This window comes from Bufo gargarizans, chromosome 8 (assembly GCF_014858855.1).
Source record: "Bufo gargarizans isolate SCDJY-AF-19 chromosome 8, ASM1485885v1, whole genome shotgun sequence".
NCBI classification, from domain to species: Eukaryota; Metazoa; Chordata; class Amphibia; order Anura; family Bufonidae; genus Bufo; species Bufo gargarizans.
In genome coordinates this window covers 50,553,757-50,574,592 of record NC_058087.1, presented here as the reverse complement: position 1 = coordinate 50,574,592, position 20,836 = coordinate 50,553,757, and the positions used below count along the sequence as shown (strand labels likewise).

The following is a 20,836-nucleotide window of genomic DNA, read 5'->3' as shown; positions in this document are numbered from 1 at the left end:
AGGGATTTGCAGCCGAATCTGTGACTTCTTCCCCATCCACGCCACGTACGCCAGTTCTAAAAAAAAAAAAGGTGGGGTGGGTGAGGAAGGGGACTAGTCGGCCAGCCCATTTATCATTTTCTACACCTGTTTTACGCGTAGAAAATTATCTAAATCTACACCAGCAAGGGAGCTGGCGTATATTTAGACAGGCAGTGGATGCACCTATGCTATGTAGAGGCCAGCGCCTCTGCATAACTTAGGTGTATGAAGCGCCAGTGCAGGGGGATTAAGACCGGCGTCTAAAATGGCGGTCTTAAAAAATGACCCCACATATCTTTATGTGAATTCTATTACTGTATGGCCGTATTCGGTTTCTTGCTCTTGACCACATCTGTGATTGTTAAAGGGGGTTGTCTCACAAAATGAACCCATATCACGAACCCTGGTTATGTGGCTTATTAAAAGCTTTTAGACAACTTGTGTGTAAATGCCTAGACATATGGGGTAATTTATCAAACTGGTGTAAAGTAGAACTGGCTTAGTTGCCCATAGCAACCAATCAGACTCCACCTTTAATTTTCCAAAGGAGCTGTCCAAAATGAAAGGTGGAATCTGATTGGTTGCTATGGGCAACTAAGCCAGTTCTACTTTACACCAGTTTGATAAATAACTCCAATAGTTTTCACCTGGATTCACCAAGATTCACATTAATTGAGAAACAATCAGTTCCCAGGCTCTTCTGTCTTTCAAGATGGCCACACCGTTTCTCAGACTACCTGGCGCATACTGTGCATTTGGTAGTGCAAACTGCCGCCCTCCAGCTGTTGCAAAACTACAACTCAGGCCTCATTTAAACAGCCGTTATTTGGCCGCTCCATGTATTGAGGACTGCAATTTGTGGTCCCCAATGCACGGGCAACATCCGTGCGGCTGCCGCAACGGATCCAGATCCATTCAAGTGAATAGGTCTGCACCCATGATGCGGTGAGCACACGGCCGGTACCTGCATATTGCGGACCCGCTGTTTGTGGACCGCAATACAGGCACAGCCAGGCAACGGCGGTGTGCACGAAGCCTAATGGAAATTTTTCTTACATTTTTTTCTTTTTTTCCACTTTAATAGCTGATCACCGGAGATAGCAGAAGGTGAACATGTCGCTGTGAGCTGACTTGAGACAAACCCTTTAACAAAAAAAAGATTTTCTTACCAAGATAAATTGTAGATGTAGAAAGCTAAACAGTGAACACACCAAACATAAGAGAAATATTATTAGTGCACTACTATCTTTCTAAAGAATGGTATTATAAATGGATGACTCCGAGTTATTAATATCCCAGGCTGCGTACTGCAGCATCGGCTAAGGTCTGGCATGAGGTCTCTGTTTCCAGCTACTGATTACTAGTATCACATAATTCCTGGTAATACTCTAAACCCCCATTATAATACTATGCCTGCCTGTCCACATTAACCTTCTCAGGCCAGCGTTCTGCAGCAACACTGAAACATCAATTACCTCCATACTTGTGTACGATATGTACCGAAGGTCCTTGTAAAGGTGTGTTATGGGAAGATGTCAGCTAATCTTACTATATGTAACCCCAGCCAAGGCTATACACTGCTGCCTAACACAATAAAAACAAAATATACCTTTGTCAGTATTATCCGTATTTCTGAACTGAAGAAAACTAACTTTGATTCATTTCATATGCAAATTAGTTCTCAAAGTACCCAGTGGGCACTATGTCATAACAGCCCAGGCAAACCTTCTGCCAGAGCCCAAGTCTGCTGTCACGATCTTGAGTGGGAGAAAAACACCACAACCAGCATAGGAGAGGAAAGGGGATACTCGAATAAGGCCTGGAAACTAGAATAGGAAGATATACACCTCCTAGAGAAAACCCTGACAGACTACCAGTATGAACAGGCCCCAAAGGTAGGCAAGTTCATACACTGGATACCTAGAATCCTATCTCACCCTATAGGACCCTGGAACTAATGTCAGGACTGAGTCTACCTGTTCCTCCAAAGTGAAGAACGAACAGGAGTCTCCCTCAGACCTAATGACAAACAACAGGGAAAGGCAACACACACATATATCAAAACAAAATACAAAAGGGAACGGAAACACTTATCTTCAATGTAGCTTTGGTAGCACCAGGAACTCAGCCGAGAACCAATCACAAGCCCACCACAAGTCCAACAGAAGCTATAAACCGCACAGCATAGTGGGAGAAACAACAATAAATAGAGAAGGATAAATGACCATAATAGCCACGCCTGGGGAAAGAAGGGGTGGCAAGCACCAGAAACAACACAGACGTCATTTGATCCAAAAGGAAAACATGTCAGATCAAACCACGTGTTGCCAGTCTCACAGATCTCCTGCCACCTGTCGCAGGAACGTTGTATGTCTCGGTACGTCTGTGAAATCTGCCTACATTAAGAGCCCAAGCCCACCTCTTTGATTGTTCCCTGTACATCCCCTTGTGCCATCCAGTCCGCCCCCTACACTGCAATATCACAATCCTTCAACTCCATCCAGCTGGTTAGTGTTGCCCTTTGGTGTTTGCACTTGTGCATTGAATGCCCTGCAGTGGGCATTGTGCATGCGCGAGCTAGGCAAAAGTGAAGGAGGATTGTGATGTCACAATGGAGGGGCGGACTGGATGGCGCAAGGGAAGGTACAGGGAACAAGTAAAGAGGCGACTTTGGGCTCTTAGAGTAGGTGGGCTTAGGCTCTGGCAGAAGGTATGCTTGCTCTCTTTTAACAGTTCTATACATGCAATGAGCACCTGGGGAGTGGGTGCAAAGGATGGGAGTAGTAGTAGCCCTGATGAGATGTTGTGTCCGTTGCTCCATGGACATTGGTGCAGTGGAAAGGTAGTTTGAAGTAAACGTATAAAAGTCTCTCTTTACTTGTGGCACATCCAGCAGTATTAAGTACAAAGTGCAGTTTCTGGCACCAGATGAGGAGGTATGGTGGCTGGTTGGATGACAATTTTATAGCACTTGCAGGCACTTGTGGATATAGGTGTCCACTGTAAGATTCGGGCTTCATGTTTGTCTGGCCTGGTTGTTAGCTAGGTGATGGGTGTCTGAGCTATAGTCCCTCACCTTGCAACAGTGTCTGTAAAGCTGAAATTTCGCTGATCACTATTCTGTCTTGTCACATTGATGCTTCCTGGAAGCATTGTTGCTGAGGCTAATGATCTATCTGGGGTGTTGGTCTCACAGGACAATTGGACACGGTTCCTAGGAATAGGAGATCTAGCATGTGTTTCCTCTCCCTTTGCTGTCTGAACTGGAACTCCCCCTCCTGGCAGGAAGCAGGACCAGCCCACTGTTACCAAGAGGGGAGGAAAAGGGTGCTTAGTTACTGCCAATCACTGCCAACCATACCTTTCATATAAACCTAAAGTGTTGTTAAACAAACAACAAATGAATGTCCAATGTATTCAAAAAATATAGTGTATATTCACAGGATAGAGGATAAGCATCTGGGCAGTGGGAGTCTGATTGCTGGAACACCCAATAATCCTGAGGATGGGGAGGATCTGTGTTCCCACATATGAATACAGCAGAATTGGGGCATGTCCTCTGCTGCACCATGTATCTCTAAGGGACACTATCTCTGGTACTTCCAAAGAGAGAGTACAGCAGCATACATCCTTGACCGAATGACAGGTATATAGATGACGTTTTGTTCATCTGGCAGGGCTCGACGTCGCACTTGGAGGGGTTTCTGCATGACCTCAATTCAAATGATCAGAATATTAAACTAACGTGGACCTATAGTGGGGATTGTGTAGATTTCCTGGACCTTGCGATCACTGTGGAGAATAAAGGCCTCCTAGGTTTTGATATACACAGGAAGCCTACGGCTACCAACTCATTATTATTCTCCTCCTCCTCGCATCACCCACAGGTCTCCCGTGCCATACCCATTGGTCAATTTTGCAGGGCCAGGCGGATATGCTCTAGTGAAGCTAGTTTTGAGCGAGAGGCAGAAGATCTATCAAGGAGATTCCTGGAGAGGGGTTATAGTAAGAAAGTGATCAGGAAAGGATATATTAGGGCAAAGAACTCTTCCAGGGATAACCTGCTGAATCATTCTCCCTGTAAGAAAGAAAGAGACCACGGTTTCCCTAGATTAATTACCAACTTCAATGCCCAATGGAGACAATTGCAGGATATTCTCCAAAGGCATTGGCAAGTCCTCCGAGCTGACAGGGACCTAAAGAAGGTTATCTCTGAGAGACCACTGGTCACCTGGAAGAGAGAATTTTTTTTTAAGGATATAGTGACCAGGAGCCACTATGTAGCCCCAAAAAAAGGTGGTATCTTTGGGGACAAGGGCCCACAGTGGGGATTCTTTCCATGTGGGGATTGTACCGCATGTAAGTATATGGCGAGAACAGACAAATTTACCAACACAAATAGGGAGAAGGAGTACAAAATTGTACACCACATTTCCTGTAAAACAGTGGCAGTAGTCTATCATGCTGAGTGCCCTTGTGGCCTGATTTATATTGTGATGACCACGAGGGCACTCAAGACGAGAGTTTTGGAGCACATCCGTGATATTAAGGCGGCTGCTGAGATCACTGAGTATGACAAACTCAAAAAATTAAAACCAGTGGCGAAACACTTTAGGGAGGTTCATAACTGCAATCCTAGAGGCATCTCTTTTAAAGGAATAGACCATGTACGACTGGGGATTAGGGGGGATCAACATAAAACGTTGTCTCCTCCAAAAGGAATCAAAGTGGATGGTTCTGCTCAACATTGTGACTCCTCATGGATTGAATGACAATGAGGCATTGAGTTTCAAATCCTTTATTTAGTTTAGTTTATATATTGAATTTTTTTCAGTGATTTTAACAGTTTTTTATTTACATAGTCTGCTATGTGGCCATACAAAGTGATGATTGGAGAGTTGCGAGGAAAGGGATGATCTATATACACTGTGAATATGGAGATGGACACTAAACACATTGTGAATATGGAGATGGACACTAAACACATTGTGAATATGGAGATGGACTACCATGCAAATATCAGGATGGACTTTTATATATAATATTTGTATCTAATACATTTAATGACACATACAGTATGTATATATGGCCTACTGTCATGGTTAAGCACTTGGTATTTTAAGGATACCAGAGTTATTGTAGAGCCGATGTGACTAAGGATGTCAGGGCTTTGTTGCCCAAGTCACACTGGCTAGACAATAATCTCTATCACTTAATGATTGAGGAGAAGTATTTTCTGTATTGTTGTTGTTCATCACTTTTTATGCACAGAGCACTTTATATGGGTGGAAATATACTTGATTTAGGCGGGTTGACTACAAGATTATGTTGCTCCTGCCAACCCAGGTATGTTTATCACTATTAATTATGGATTATGGCAATCTTATCATATTATTAAAAAAGATTGCTCATATTAGATATCTTGTATTAGGCAAGTAATTATTATTTTTTGTTTGATAATATCACAAATTATTTTCTTTTCTTTTTCATATTGGGACTGGACAGTGGCATACTATCATGATATGTGTGATTATATAGTGTATAGTATGTATTGTTTATGTCACCGGTATTTTTGTAATCATGTATGGTATCTATCTATAATATGCATCAGGACTATATAACTATGGGATTATGTATTTCTATGTATTATGTATTTCTATGCATTGTCTATGCCACTGGTGTTTTTGGTAATCATGTATGGTATTTATTTATAATATGCATCATGACTAGGGATGAGCGAACTCGAACTGTATAGTTCGGGTTCGTACCGAATTTTGGGGTGTCCGTGACACGGACCCGAACCCGGACATTTTCGTAAAAGTCCGGGTTCGGGTTCGGTGTTCGTCGCTTTCTTGGCGCTTTTGTGACGCTTTCTTGGCGCTTTTTGAAAGGCTGCAAAGCAGCCAATCAACAAGCGTCATACTACTTGCCCCAAGAGGCCATCACAGCCATGCCTACTATTGGCATGGCTGTGATTGGCCAGAGCACCATGTGACCCAGCCTCTATTTAAGCTGGAGTCACATAGCGCCGCCCGTCACTCTGCTCTGATTAGCGTAGGGAGAGGTTGCGGCTGCGACAGTAGGGCGAGATTAGGCAGATTAACTCCTCCAAAGGACTTGATTAACTGATCGATCTGCAGCTGTGGATCATTGAGCTGCTGATCCTCAATTGCTCACTGTTTTTAGGCTGCCCAGACCGTTTGTCAGTCACATTTTTCTGGGGTGATCGGCGGCCATTTTGTGTCTTGTGGTGCGCCAGCACAAGCTGCGACCAAGTGCATTTAACCCTCAATGGTGTGGTTGTTTTTTGGCTAAAGCCTACATCAGGGTGAAGCTGTCACACCAAGTGCATTTAACCAGCAATAGTCTGTTCATTTTTTGGCCATATACAAAATCAGGGGCAAGCTGCGCCTGTCACCAAGTGCATTTAACCCTCAATGGTGTGGTTGTTTTTTGGCTAAAGCCTACATCAGGGTGAAGCTGTCACACCAAGTGCATTTAACCAGCAATAGTCTGTTCATTTTTTGGCCATATACAAAATCAGGGGCAAGCTGCGCCTGTCACCAAGTGCATTTAACCCTCAATGGTGTGGTTGTTTTTTGGCTAAAGCCTACATCAGGGTGAAGCTGTCACACCAAGTGCATTTAACCAGCAATAGTCTGTTCATTTTTTGGCCATATACAAAATCAGGGGCAAGCTGCGCCTGTCACCAAGTGCATTTAACCCTCAATGGTGTGGTTGTTTTTTGGCTAAAGCCTACATCAGGGTGAAGCTGTCACACCAAGTGCATTTAACCAGCAATAGTCTGTTCATTTTTTGGCCATATACAAAATCAGGGGCAAGCTGCGCCTGTCACCAAGTGCATTTAACCCTCAATGGTGTGGTTGTTTTCTGGCTAAAGCCTACATCAGGGTGAAGCTGTCACACCAAGTGCATTTAACCAGCAATAGTCTGTTTATTTTTTGGCCATATACTACATCAGGGGCAAGCTGCGCCCGTCACCAAGTGCATTTAACCCTCAGTAGTGTGGTTGGTCAAGCTGTGACACCAAGTGCATTTAACCAGCAATAGTCTGTTCATTTTTTGGCCATATACTACATCAGGGGCAAGCTGCGCCCGTCACCAAGTGCATTTAACCAGCAATAGTGTGGTTATTTTTTGGCCATATCCCAGTCTAATTCTGTCACTAAATCCATACCGGTCACCCAGCGCCTAAATACTAGGCCTCAAATTTATATCCCGCTAAATCTCTCGTTACCGCTGTCCTGTTGTAGCTGGGAAAGTTATTTAGTGTCCGTCAAAGCACATTTTTTGTTCTGGGTTGAAGTACAATTCCCAATTTAGCAATTTCATAATTTAGTGGTTTCTGCTATATCAGAGCTATTTGAAATCTATCCCTAAAAGGGTATATAATATTCAAGGTGCACATTGGGTCATTCAGAATAACTTCACACACACCCGCTACTGTGTATTTTCAAGTCTAATTCTGTCACTAAACCCATACCTGTCACCCAGCGCCTAAATACTAGGCCTCAAATTTATATCCTGCTAAATCTCTCGTTACCGCTGTACTGTTGTTGCTGGGCAAGATATTTAGTGTCCGTCAAAGCACATTTTTTGTTCTGGGTTGAAATACAATTCCCAATTTAGCAATTTCATAATTTAGTGGTTTCTGCTATATCAGAGCTATTTGAAATCTATCCCTAAAAGGGTATATAATATTCAAGGTGCACATTGGGTCATTCAGAATAACTTCACACACACCCGCTACTGTGTATTTTCAAGTCTAATTCTGTCACTAAACCCATACCTGTCACCCAGCGCCTAAATACTAGGCCTCAAATTTATATCCCGCTAAATCTCTCGTTACCGCTGTCCTGTTGTGGCTGGGAAAGTTATTTAGTGTCCGTCAAAGCACATTTTTTGTTCTGGGTTGAAATACAATTCCCAATTTAGCAATTTCATAATTTAGTCGTTTCTGCTATATCAGAGCTATTTGAAATCTATCCCTAAAAGGGTAGATCATATTGAAGGTGCACATAGGGTCATTCAGAATAACTTCACACACACGCTTCTGTGCATTTCCAAGTCTAATTCTGTCACTAAATCCATACCGGTCACCCAGCGCCTAAATACTAGGCCTCAAATTTATATCCCGCTGAATTTGAATACAATACATTGGGCCAAATAATATATTTGTTGTTGTGGTGAACCATAACAATGAGAAAAACATCTAGTAAGGGACGCGGACGTGGACATGGTCGTGGTGGTGTTAGTGGACCCTCTGGTGCTGGGAGAGGACGTGGCCGTTCTGCCACATCCACACGTCCTAGTGTACCAACTACCTCAGGTCCCAGTAGCCGCCAGAATTTACAGCGATATATGGTGGGGCCCAATGCCGTTCTAAGGATGGTAAGGCCTGAGCAGGTACAGGCATTAGTCAATTGGGTGGCCGACAGTGGATCCAGCACGTTCACATTATCTCCCACCCAGTCTTCTGCAGAAAGCGCACAGATGGCGCCTGAAAACCAACCCCATCAGTCTGTCACATCACCCCCATGCATACCAGGGAAACTGTCTCAGCCTCAAGTTATGCAGCAGTCTCTTATGCTGTTTGAAGACTCCGCTGGCAGGGTTTCCCAAGGGCATCCACCTAGCCCTTCCCCAGCGGTGAAAGACATAGAATGCACTGACGCACAACCACTTATGTTTCCTGATGATGAGGACATGGGAATACCACCTCAGCATGTCTCTGATGATGACGAAACACAGGTGCCAACTGCTGCGTCTTTCTGCAGTGTGCAGACTGAACAGGAGGTCAGGGATCAAGACTGGGTGGAAGACGATGCAGGGGACGATGAGGTCCTAGACCCCACATGGAATGAAGGTCGTGCCACTGACTTTCACAGTTCGGAGGAAGAGGCAGTGGTGAGACCGAGCCAACAGCGTAGCAAAAGAGGGAGCAGTGGGCAAAAGCAGAACACCCGCCGCCAAGAGACTCCGCCTGCTACTGACCGCCGCCATCTGGGACCGAGCACCCCAAAGGCAGCTTCAAGGAGTTCCCTGGCATGGCACTTCTTCAAACAATGTGCTGACGACAAGACCCGAGTGGTTTGCACGCTGTGCCATCAGAGCCTGAAGCGAGGCATTAACGTTCTGAACCTGAGCACAACCTGCATGACCAGGCACCTGCATGCAAAGCATGAACTGCAGTGGAGTAAACACCTTAAAACCAAGGAAGTCACTCAGGCTCCCCCTGCTACCTCTTCTGCTGCTGCCGCCTCGGCCTATTCTGCTGCTGCCGCCTCGGCCTCTTCCTCCGCCTCTGGAGGAACGTTGGCACCTGCCGCCCAGCAAACAGGGGATGTACCACCAACACCACCACCACCTCCGTCACCAAGCGTCTCAACCATGTCACACGCCAGCGTTCAGCTCTCCATCTCACAAACATTTGATAGAAAGCGTAAATTCCCACCTAGCCACCCTCGATCCCTGGCCCTGAATGCCAGCATTTCTAAACTACTGGCCTATGAAATGCTGTCATTTAGGCTGGTGGACACAGACAGCTTCAAACAGCTCATGTCGCTTGCTGTCCCACAGTATGTTGTTCCCAGCCGGCACTACTTCTCCAAGAGAGCCGTGCCTTCCCTGCACAACCAAGTATCCGATAAAATCAAGTGTGCACTGCGCAACGCCATCTGTAGCAAGGTCCACCTAACCACAGATACGTGGACCAGTAAGCACGGCCAGGGACGCTATATCTCCCTAACTGCACACTGGGTAAATGTAGTGGCAGCTGGGCCCCAGGCGGAGAGCTGTTTGGCGCACGTCCTTCCGCCGCCAAGGATCGCAGGGCAACATTCTTTGCCTCCTGTTGCCACCTCCTCCTTCTCGGCTTCCTCCTCCTCTTCTTCCACCTGCTCATCCAGTCAGCCACACACCTTCACCACCAACTTCAGCACAGCCCGGGGTAAACGTCAGCAGGCCATTCTGAAACTCATATGTTTGGGGGACAGGCCCCACACCGCACAGGAGTTGTGGCGGGGTATTGAACAACAGACCGACGAGTGGTTGCTGCCGGTGAGCCTCAAGCCCGGCCTGGTGGTGTGTGATAATGGGCGAAATCTCGTTGCAGCTCTGGGACTAGCCAATTTGACGCACATCCCTTGCTTGGCGCATGTGCTGAATTTGGTGGTGCAGAAGTTCATTCACAACTACCCCGACATGTCAGAGCTGCTGCATAAAGTGCGGGCCGTCTGTTCGCGCTTCCGGCGTTCACATCCTGCCGCTGCTCGCCTGTCTGCGCTACAGCGTAACTTCGGCCTTCCCGCTCACCGCCTCATATGCGACGTGCCCACCAGGTGGAACTCCACCTTGCACATGCTGGACAGACTGTGCGAGCAGCAGCAGGCCATAGTGGAGTTTCAGCTGCAGCACGCACGGGTCAGTCGCACTACAGAACAGCACCACTTCACCACCAATGACTGGGCCTCCATGCGAGACCTGTGTGCCCTGTTGCGCTGTTTCGAGTACTCCACCAACATGGCCAGTGGCGATGACACCGTTATCAGCGTTACAATACCACTTCTATGTCTCCTTGAGAAAACACTTAGGGCGATGATGGAAGAGGAGGTGGCCCAGGAGGAGGAGGAGGAGGAGGAGGAAGAGGGGTCATTTTTAGCACTTTCAGGCCAGTCTCTTCGAAGTGACTCAGAGGGAGGTTTTTGGCAACAGCAGAGGCCAGGTACAAATGTGGCCAGCCAGGGCCCACTACTGGAGGACGAGGAGGACGAGGATGAGGAGGAGGTGGAGGAGGATGAGGATGAAGCATGGTCACAGCGGGGTGGCACCCAACGCAGCTCGGGTCCATCACTGGTGCGTGGCTGGGGGGAAAGGCAGGACGATGACGATACGCCTCCCACAGAGGACAGCTTGTCCTTACCCCTGGGCAGCCTGGCACACATGAGCGACTACATGCTGCAGTGCCTGCGCAACGACAGCAGAGTTGCCCACATTTTAACCTGTGCGGACTACTGGGTTGCCACCCTGCTGGATCCACGCTACAAAGACAATGTGCCCACCTTACTTCCTGCACTGGAGCGTGATAGGAAGATGCGCGAGTACAAGCGCACGTTGGTAGACGCGCTACTGAGAGCATTCCCAAATGTCACAGGGGAACAAGTGGAAGCCCAAGGCCAAGGCAGAGGAGGAGCAAGAGGTCGCCAAGGCAGCTGTGTCACGGCCAGCTCCTCTGAGGGCAGGGTTAGCATGGCAGAGATGTGGAAAACTTTTGTCAACACGCCACAGCTAACTGCACCACCACCTGATACGCAACGTGTTAGCAGGAGGCAACATTTCACTAACATGGTGGAACAGTACGTGTGCACACCCCTCCACGTACTGACTGATGGTTCGGCCCCATTCAACTTCTGGGTCTCTAAATTGTCCACGTGGCCAGAGCTAGCCTTTTATGCCTTGGAGGTGCTGGCCTGCCCGGCAGCCAGCGTTTTGTCTGAACGTGTATTCAGCACGGCAGGGGGCGTCATTACAGACAAACGCAGCCGCCTGTCTACAGCCAATGTGGACAAGCTGACGTTCATAAAAATGAACCAGGCATGGATCCCACAGGACCTGTCCGTCCCTTGTCCAGATTAGACATTAACTACCTCCCCATAACCATATATTATTGGACTCCAGGGCACTTCCTCATTCAATCCTATTTTTATTTTCATTTTACCATTATATTGCAAGGCTACCCAAAGTTGAATGAACCTCTCCTCTGCCTGTGTGCTAGGCCTAAATATATGCCAATGGATTGTTGCAGTGGTGGCTGACGTGAAGCCTCATTCTCTGCTATGACATGCAGACTGATTCTCTGGTGACATGAAGCCAGATTGTCTGTTACGGGACCTCTCTCCTCTGCCTGGGTGCTGGGCCTGAATTTATGACAATGGACTGTTGCAGTGGTGGGTGACGTGAAGCCTGATTCTCTGCTATGACATGCAGACTGATTCTCTGGTGACATGAAGCCAGATCCTCTGTTACGGGACCTCTCTCCTCTGCCTGGGTGCTGGGCCTAAATTTATGAAAATGGACTGTTGCAGTGGTGGGTGACGTGAAGCCTCATTCTCTGCTATGACATGCAGACTGATTCTCTGCTGACATGAAGCCAGATCGTCTGTTACGGGACCTCTCTCCTCTGCCTGGGTGCTGGGCCTAAATTTATGAAAATGGACTCTTACAGTGGTGGGTGACGTGAAGCCTGATTCTCTGCTATGACATGAAGACTGATTCTCTGCTGACATGAAGCCAGATCCTCTGTTACGGGACCTCTCTCCTCTGCCTGGGTGCTGGGCCTAAATATCTGACAATGGACTGTTGCATTGGTGGCTGACGTGAAGCCTGATTCTCTGCTATGATATGAAGACTGATTCTCTGCTGACATGAAGCCAGATTGTCTGTTACGGGACCTCTCTCCTCTGCCTGTGTGCTAGGCCTAAATATATGCCAATGGATTGTTGCAGTGGTGGCTGACGTGAAGCCTGATTCTCTGCTATGACATGCAGACTGATTCTCTGGTGACATGAAGCCAGATCCTCTGTTACGGGACCTCTCTCCTCTGCCTGGGTGCTGGGCCTAAATTTATGAAAATGGACTGTTGCAGTGGTGGGTGACGTGAAGCCTGATTCTCTGCTATGACATGCAGACTGATTCTCTGGTGACATGAAGCCAGATCCTCTGTTACGGGACCTCTCTCCTCTGCCTGGGTGCTGGGCCTAAATTTATGAAAATGGACTGTTGCAGTGGTGGGTGACGTGAAGCCTCATTCTCTGCTATGACATGCAGACTGATTCTCTGCTGACATGAAGCCAGATTGTCTGTTACGGGACCTCTCTCCTCTGCCTGGGTGCTGGGCCTGAATTTATGACAATGGACTGTTGCAGTGGTGGCTGACGTGAAGCCTGATTCTCTGCTATGATATGAAGACTGATTCTCTGCTGACATGAAGCCAGATTGTCTGTTACGGGACCTCTCTCCTCTGCCTGGGTGCCGGGGCCTAAATATCTGAGAATGGACTGTTCCAGTGGTGGGTAACGGGAAGCCAGATTCTCTGCTATGATATGAAGACTGATTCTCTGCTGACATGAAGCCAGATTGTCTGTTACGGGACCTCTCTCCTCTGCCTGGGTGCTGGGCCTAAATTTATGAAAATGGACTATTACAGTGGTGGGTTACGGGAAGCCTGATTCTCTGCTATGACATGAAGACTGATTCTCTGCTGACATGAAGCCAGATTGTCTGTTACGGGACCTCTCTCCTCTGCCTGGGTGCCGGGGCCTAAATATCTGAGAATGGACTGTTCCAGTGGTGGGTGACGGGAAGCCAGATTCTCTGCTATGGAACCTCTCTCCAATTGATTTTGGTTAATTTTTATTTATTTAATTTTTATTTTAATTAATTTCCCTATCCACATTTGTTTGCAGGGGATTTACCTACATGTTGCTGCCTTTTGCAGCCCTCTAGCCCTTTCCTGGGCTGTTTTACAGCCGTTTTAGTGCCGAAAAGTTCGGGTCCCCATTGACTTCAATGGGGTTCGGGTTCGGGACGAAGTTCGGATCGGGTTCGGATCCCGAACCCGAACATTTCCGGGATGTTCGGCCGAACTTCTCGAACCCGAACATCCAGGTGTTCGCTCAACTCTAATCATGACTATATTATCGTGAGATTATGTATTTTGGACAGATCATGTAGTGTATATAATGCTGCATTACATGATAATATAATGATGACACTATGCAATTATTCTCTTGGAACAGTATTTATGTTTAGATATGTTTAGATGTATTCAGCTCCGCAATAACTGTGATGTTGTATATTCATTCTCTCCCAATGATATTTATGCTTAAATGTATTCAGATGTACTCAGCTCTCTACTTATGCCCTGTATTGTTGATATCCCCTATGTAGATTCCATATATTGTGCTTTTTCAGCGTGAACGATAGTGTCCAATATGCTGGATATAGCTTTACAGCTCGGACACCTTCACGCTTGGATAGGCTGATACAGCGCTGTGCCGTGATGCGCTGTGCGCCGGGTCACGTGGTGGCGCTGCTACGTTTCCTTGGGAGGCGGGCTGGAACGCACAGCTTGCGTTCCACCCCTCATCCTGATGAATGCGGCGTCGCCATGATGCACTCGGCGTGCATCATCAGGCAGGAGCGCTCGATAGTGAGTATCAGCTGCGGTATTTAATTATTAGGATTACATGCCCTGGAGCTACATGGGGGATACAAATAGGGGACCATGGTCACACTTTCATTTACCTCCTGACGAAGCTGAGGCGAAACACGCGTCGAGGTCTCCAGCCTGTCCTGTGCCTGCTGCTTTTACCCTCCATCATGTCTTATGGTATGTCTTAATTTTTCATCAGGTGCCTATAGATGAGCTCTTTCATAGCCTTTATAAGAAGGTTTGGTGTGTGGGGTCTCACTTATGTGAGAATTCCACATATATATAACCCCCTTCTTTTCATCTCTTTATCTGTGCATTATTAGGACCTAGTGTCTGAGACTCATCTAGCGGCTATGCACTAGAGTGATGATCACAGTTATAATATTTTAGTAGCCATTATTGCGTGCCACTTTTCTGTGAATCACCCTACTGCATAATATATACATACCTGACATGTGTTCCGTCTATTGGCGGGTAGCAGAGACACTGGCCAGTGGATTGCGGCATCCGGTTTTTTGCTGACTCTTCATACTCTTCTTTTGTTATCTCCAATATTTTAATAATAATCATGACTTGTTTATTATTATGAAATAAAGTATATATATTTTTTTTTTAATACATTGGGCATTCATTTGTTGTTTGTTTAACAACACGTTAGGTTTATATGGTTGTCTTTTCCCTGCCCTATACTACGGTTTTATAGTGAGGCTTTCTTTGTTTGGTTCTACAACCATACCTTTCCTAGCTGGAATACACAGCCAAAATATTAGAATAACATATCAATACATAAGAAGACATAACAATTGCAGATACCCCTAGGTCTAAGGAACTGCCTTCGCCCCCCCCCCCTCCCCCCCACCCCACATTGGGCATTTTGAAACCTCATTTGCATATGAATCAAAGTTATTTTTCTGTGGTTCAAAAATATGGATAATAATAATAAAGGTATGTTTTTTATTGTGTTATGGAGCACTATAGTGGGCTTGGGTTACATATAGTAAGATTATTAACACTGATAAACCACAAAATGGCACACTGCTTCAGGAACTCATTAAGTAATATAGTAAGATTAGCTGACAGATTCCCTTTAACCTCTTCCCGACCAGCACTGTACATATAGGGCAGCGCCCAAGACTTTAAAGATGGCACCCCTGTCGCAAGTGGAGCTGGGACCATAGCCGCAGGGTGCCTGCTGCATAAAACAGCTAATGTATGTGACTGGCGATAACGCCGATCACTGACCTTTAACCCTTCAGATGCCATGGTCAAACGTGAACAAGCAAAGACCCGGAAGCACGAGCTTCCAAGTGTGCTCCAGCTCCACTGGAGAGGATCAGGGGAGAGGGATGCAGTGTGTGTCAGCCTCTGTCCTCCTGAATGACAAGAGGCTGCCGCATATTAGTTCCTGTGCAGCCCTTGGCTTAATAGAAATACAGTGTATTTCTCATACACTCCAATGCTAATGCAGTGGAGTGTATGAAAGAAGCAATCTGATGATTGCTTGTTATAGTTCACTATGTAAAAAAAAAAAAAAAAAATATTAAAAATATAAAAATTCTAATTACTCCACTTTCCCCAAAATGTTAATAAAAATATGTAAACAATAAAAAAAGACACAGCATGGGCATCATTGCTTGCAAAAAAAAAGCCCATACTATTAAAATATTAATATATTTATCCAATACAGCAAACGGAAAAAAAGCAAAAATGTCCAAGTCACAGTTTTTTGGTCACCTCACCGCACACAATTTTTTTTATAAAAAGTGATCAAAAAGTCGTACACACCCCTAAGTGGTATTAAAGGGGATGTCTCACTTCACTTTTTCTATAGTGTTCAAGCACGGCCACTGCTGCTGGATTACAGGGTGGTCATAACCATGGAAACAAACGGTGTATAATGTAATGAAAAAATTTGTCTAGCCAGCAAAAAAGGCAATATGGACAATCACAATACATTAGTAAGTGCCTTGTATTAACTTATATATAAAAAAAATTATAGGGCTCAAAGTATGGCGATGACAAGAAAACAATTTTTTTTTTCAAGGTTTTACTTTTTTTTTTCAGTATTAAAACGCAAGAAAAACTATAAATATGTCCAAATGCTGTAATTGCACTGACCTGGAGAATAAAAGTAATAGGTCAGTTTTACCATATAGGGAACACCATAAAAACAAAACTCATAAAGCTGAGGCAGAATTGATTTTGAATTTTTTTCCAGTTCCCCGTATGCAATAATAAATTGGATGGAATATGGAATTAGAAAGTGTAACCTGTCCCGCAAAAAGAAGAAAAAAAAAACATTATGGCCCCGGAAAGGCAGAGAGTGAAAAACAAAAATGAAAAAAATGAAAAAACCTCCGGGGCTTAAAGGGTTAAATTATGTAAAGACAACCGAGTTCATAAATAAGTGGAAATCTAGAAAGAAAACTGGAACAACTAGGTAATAGCATCACATAACTTACAATTCCCTAAACACACTGCATAAAATGATATAATTGTTAAAATGTGCTGCACACAAAATCAGATTAGATATGCTATGTACAAAATACATGAACAGTTAACAATGATGGGTATGGATGAAGCATTGTAAATCAGTGGTCATTCTCTTCTTCTCCTTCCAGCACCATATAGTCCACCTTTCTGTAAATGTTCAAACCTACTCAGTTATCAAAAACTAATTTTTTAAAACAGTAAAGAGAAGGAAGGGGATGCAGCTGCAGTAGAGAGGCACAGGAGAGTGGGAAGAGTAACATTGGTTGATTGGTCAGATCACACAAGGCATCTTTGACCTCAAATCAAGAATTAAGGGGGGGGGGGGCTATCAACAGAGGGCCCCTGTGCAAGAACTGTATATGGGCTCTTGATTTCCAGCTGATAATTTGAATACTATGACCACCCTTGAGCTCACCTAACAGAAACCTATTTGTAATGTCATAGGAGCTTACATATCTGAACCCTACTTGTGATGTCACGGCAGCATACTTTATTGAAACAGAGCTGTGAGTACCTAATGAATAAAAATATTTATAATCTCTCAATAGCCTAAGGCCTCATGCACACGACCGTTGTGTGCATCCGTGGCCGTTGTGCCGTTTTCCGTTTTTTGCAGCCGAGACCGTGATCCGTGTATCCTGTCCGTCAAAAAAATATGACCTGTCCTATTTTTTTGACGGACAACGGTTCACGGACCCATTCAAGTCAATGGGTCTGTGAAAGAACACGGATGCACACAAGATTGGCACCCGTGTCCGTGATCCGTGGCCGTAGGTTATTTTCATACAGATGGATCCAAAGATCCGTCTGCATAAAAGCTTTTTCAGAGCTGAGTTTTCACTTCGTGAAAACTCAGATCCGACAGTATATTCTAACACAGAGGCGTTCCCATGGTGATGGGGACGCTTCTAGTTAGAATATACAACGAACTGTGTACATGACTGCCCCCTGCTGCCTGGCAGCCCCGGATCTCTTACAGGGGGCTGTGATCCGTACAATTAACCCCTCAGGTGCTGCACCTGAAGGGGTTAATTGTGCGCATCATAGCCCCCTGTAAGAGATCCGGGGCTGCCAGGCAGCAGGGGGCAGACCCCCCTCCCTCCCCAGTTTAAATTTCATTGGTGGCCAATAGAGGGAGGAAGGGGGGGCAGGGGGGCGCACACTGCCACCAATGTATTAAAACAATAGAGGGAGGAAGGGGGGGTGGTGGGGGCGCACACTGCCACTAATGTATTAAAACAATAGAGGGAGGAAGGGGGGGCCGGGGGGGCGCACACTGCCACCAATGTTAATGCAATAGAGGGAGGGAGGGAGGGTGGGCGGGGGGGGGCCGCACACTGTGCCACCATAGTATTAAAACAATAGAGGGAGGAAGGGGGGGAGGGGGGGTCGCACACTGCCACCAATGTTAATGCAATAGAGGGAGGGAGGGGGGGCTGCACACTGTGCCACCAATGCTATTATTACAATAGAGGGGGGGCGGGGGGGCCGCACTGGCCACCAATGATATTCAAACTGGGGAGGGAGGGGGGTCTGCCCCCTGCTGCCTGGCAGCCCTGATCTCTTACAGGGGGCTATGATACGCACAATTAACCCCTTCAGGAGCGGCTGATCACAGCCCCCTGTAAGAGATCGGGTGCTGCCAGGCAGCAGGGGGCAGTCATGTACACAGTTTGTAGTATATTCTAACTAGAAGCATCCCCATCACCATGGGAACGCCTCTGTGTTAGAATATACTGTCGGATATGAGTCTTCACGATGTAACTCATATCCGACAGTATATTCTAACATAGAGGCGTTCCCATGGTGATGGGGACGCTTCAAGTTAAAATATACCATCGGATTGGAGAAAACTCCGATCCGATGGTATAAAAGGGACTCCAGACTTTACATTGAAAGTCAATGGGGACGGATCCATTTGCAATTGCACCATATTGTGTCAACGTCAAACGGATCCGTTCCCATTGACTTGCATTGTAATTCAGGACGGATCCGTTTGGCTCCGCACGGCCAGGCGGACACCAAAACGACATTTTTTTCATGTCCGTGGATCCTCCAAAAATCAAGGAAGACCCACGGACGAAAAAACGGTCACAGATCACGGACCAACGGAACCCCGTTTTGCGGGCAGTGAAAAAATACTGTTGTGTGCATGAGGCCTAACTCATAGAAACACATTTGTGATGTCATAGCTGCTGAAACTTACTTGTGATGTCACAGCAGTGTACCTGATAGAAACAGGGTTGTGATGTCACAGCCTTTATTATAAAACACTTGTGATCCCACTGAAAAGATCAGTCATTTACCTGACTGTAAGTCATTTGTGATGTCATAAGAGTTTACATAACAGAAACACAGTTGTGATGTCATCATTAGAGATGAGCGAATCGAAGCTGACGAAAAATTTTATTCGCACCGAATGCGAATTTCCTCACGTTTCATGGTAACGAATCACATTTTTTCTTAAAATGAACTGTGGGAAGGCAGGATCACCCAAACTGACATGCATGCATCCAATCAGCAGCCAGCCAGCCCTGTGATGTCACAGCCCTATAAATAGCACATCCAACTTAGATTCTGCCATTCACCAGCGTAATTTGTGCGGGGAGAGACGTGTCTGCAGGCGCTAGGGACAGTGATAGACAAAAAAACGTCATTGTGCTAAAACAAAATGGTTTACAAGTGCAGGGAAAGATTTTTCAAGGTGTAGGAATGGATAGGGAGGAATCATTCCACAGCATTTCTGTTGAACAGGGTTCAGTAGGGAGATTACAGCCTGGGTAATAGGAACAATCCTATTACACCTTGCTGCACTGACTGGGCACCCAAATTGCCATTATACTGCTCTGTAATTCCAGCAAACCGTTCTTGCATTGGGGTACAAGTGGTGTTTGATACAGCCATTAACAGGGTTTATTACAAGGAAATATTAATTTTTGTTGTGCGAAATACCAATATATTCGCCGTTCATCGCTGCTCTAAGGCTACTTTCACACTAGCGGCAGGACGGATCCAACAGGCTGTTCACCCTGTCGGATCCGTCCTGCCACTATTTCGCTATGCCGCCGGACCACCGCTCCGTCTCCTTTTACTATAATGGGGACGGGGCGGAGCTTGTAATATGTCTCCAAATATGAAATATTTATGTATCAAAAATGTATCAACCTGATTTGGTAATCCTCTCCAAATCTAGTGTATGCTTATTTGGCGTGAAGAACACCTGGAGGACTCATCACCAGGATTCAACAAGAGTTATATAAAAAAAAATAATAATGTGATTTATTTTCAGTCTTCATAAGAGTTGATTACTTACAGAAATAGTTTAGGAAAAGTCTTAGTCTAATTGTCCATGAGTGAATGTTGGTAGTCCTTGAGGTATCTTTGTTGAACGTCAGGGATCCTCTTCTCAAGCTCCATGTCTCTTCCCTTCATCTTCTCCAGCAACCAACCCCCAACAGAGTGTGAGAGTGAGTGTAAGAAGACCACCCCTGTCAGTCATTTATACCATAGATACAGGCGTGTTTTTATTAATGTATGGGTTTATACATTGTCATATATGGTAGACTTCAAATATAGTTCTTGACGTTCCCATACAGACCTCCCATTGCCAAGTGTATTACTAAAAATGTTGTGTAATGTGTAATGTAATACATACTTTATATTAAATATCAATTAACATTATATCACATATTATTTAACAGAGCTCCGGCGCAGCACGGCAGTGCATGGCGAAAGTCCGCCGGACTAAAAAGTCGGGCATGCAGTACTTTTAGTCCGGCGGCCTTTCGCCATGCACTGCCGTGCTGCGCCGGAGCTCCGCCCCGTCCCCATTATAGTCAATAAATAGCAAAATAGCGGCAGGACGGATCCGACAGGGTAAACAGCCTGTCGGATCCGTCCTGCCGCTAGTGTGAAAGTACCCTTATCTGTTGAAAAGCCTTTTGTGTAAAAATAGAAAACAATTAGGGCCTAATTGCCATTCAACGGTGCAGTGAGATATTTTACAGCCCAGTTTGCCGTGTATTATAGACGAAATACAAATATGTTCGCCTTTCATCGTTGCTCTTATTTGTTGAAGAGCCTTTTCTG

The 20,836-nt window shown here is 45.7% G+C and overlaps 1 protein-coding gene and 1 long non-coding RNA gene across 2 annotated transcripts in view; one reads left to right on the top strand and one right to left on the bottom strand.

Moving 5' to 3' along the window:
- The window catches only part of ASB18 (ankyrin repeat and SOCS box containing 18), a 52,315-nt gene that overhangs the window by 376 nt on the left and 31,103 nt on the right, over positions 1-20,836 (top strand). The window lies entirely within an intron of this gene.
- Positions 1-20,836, bottom strand: part of LOC122945112 — a 49,851-nt gene that overhangs the window by 25,466 nt on the left and 3,549 nt on the right. The window lies entirely within an intron of this gene.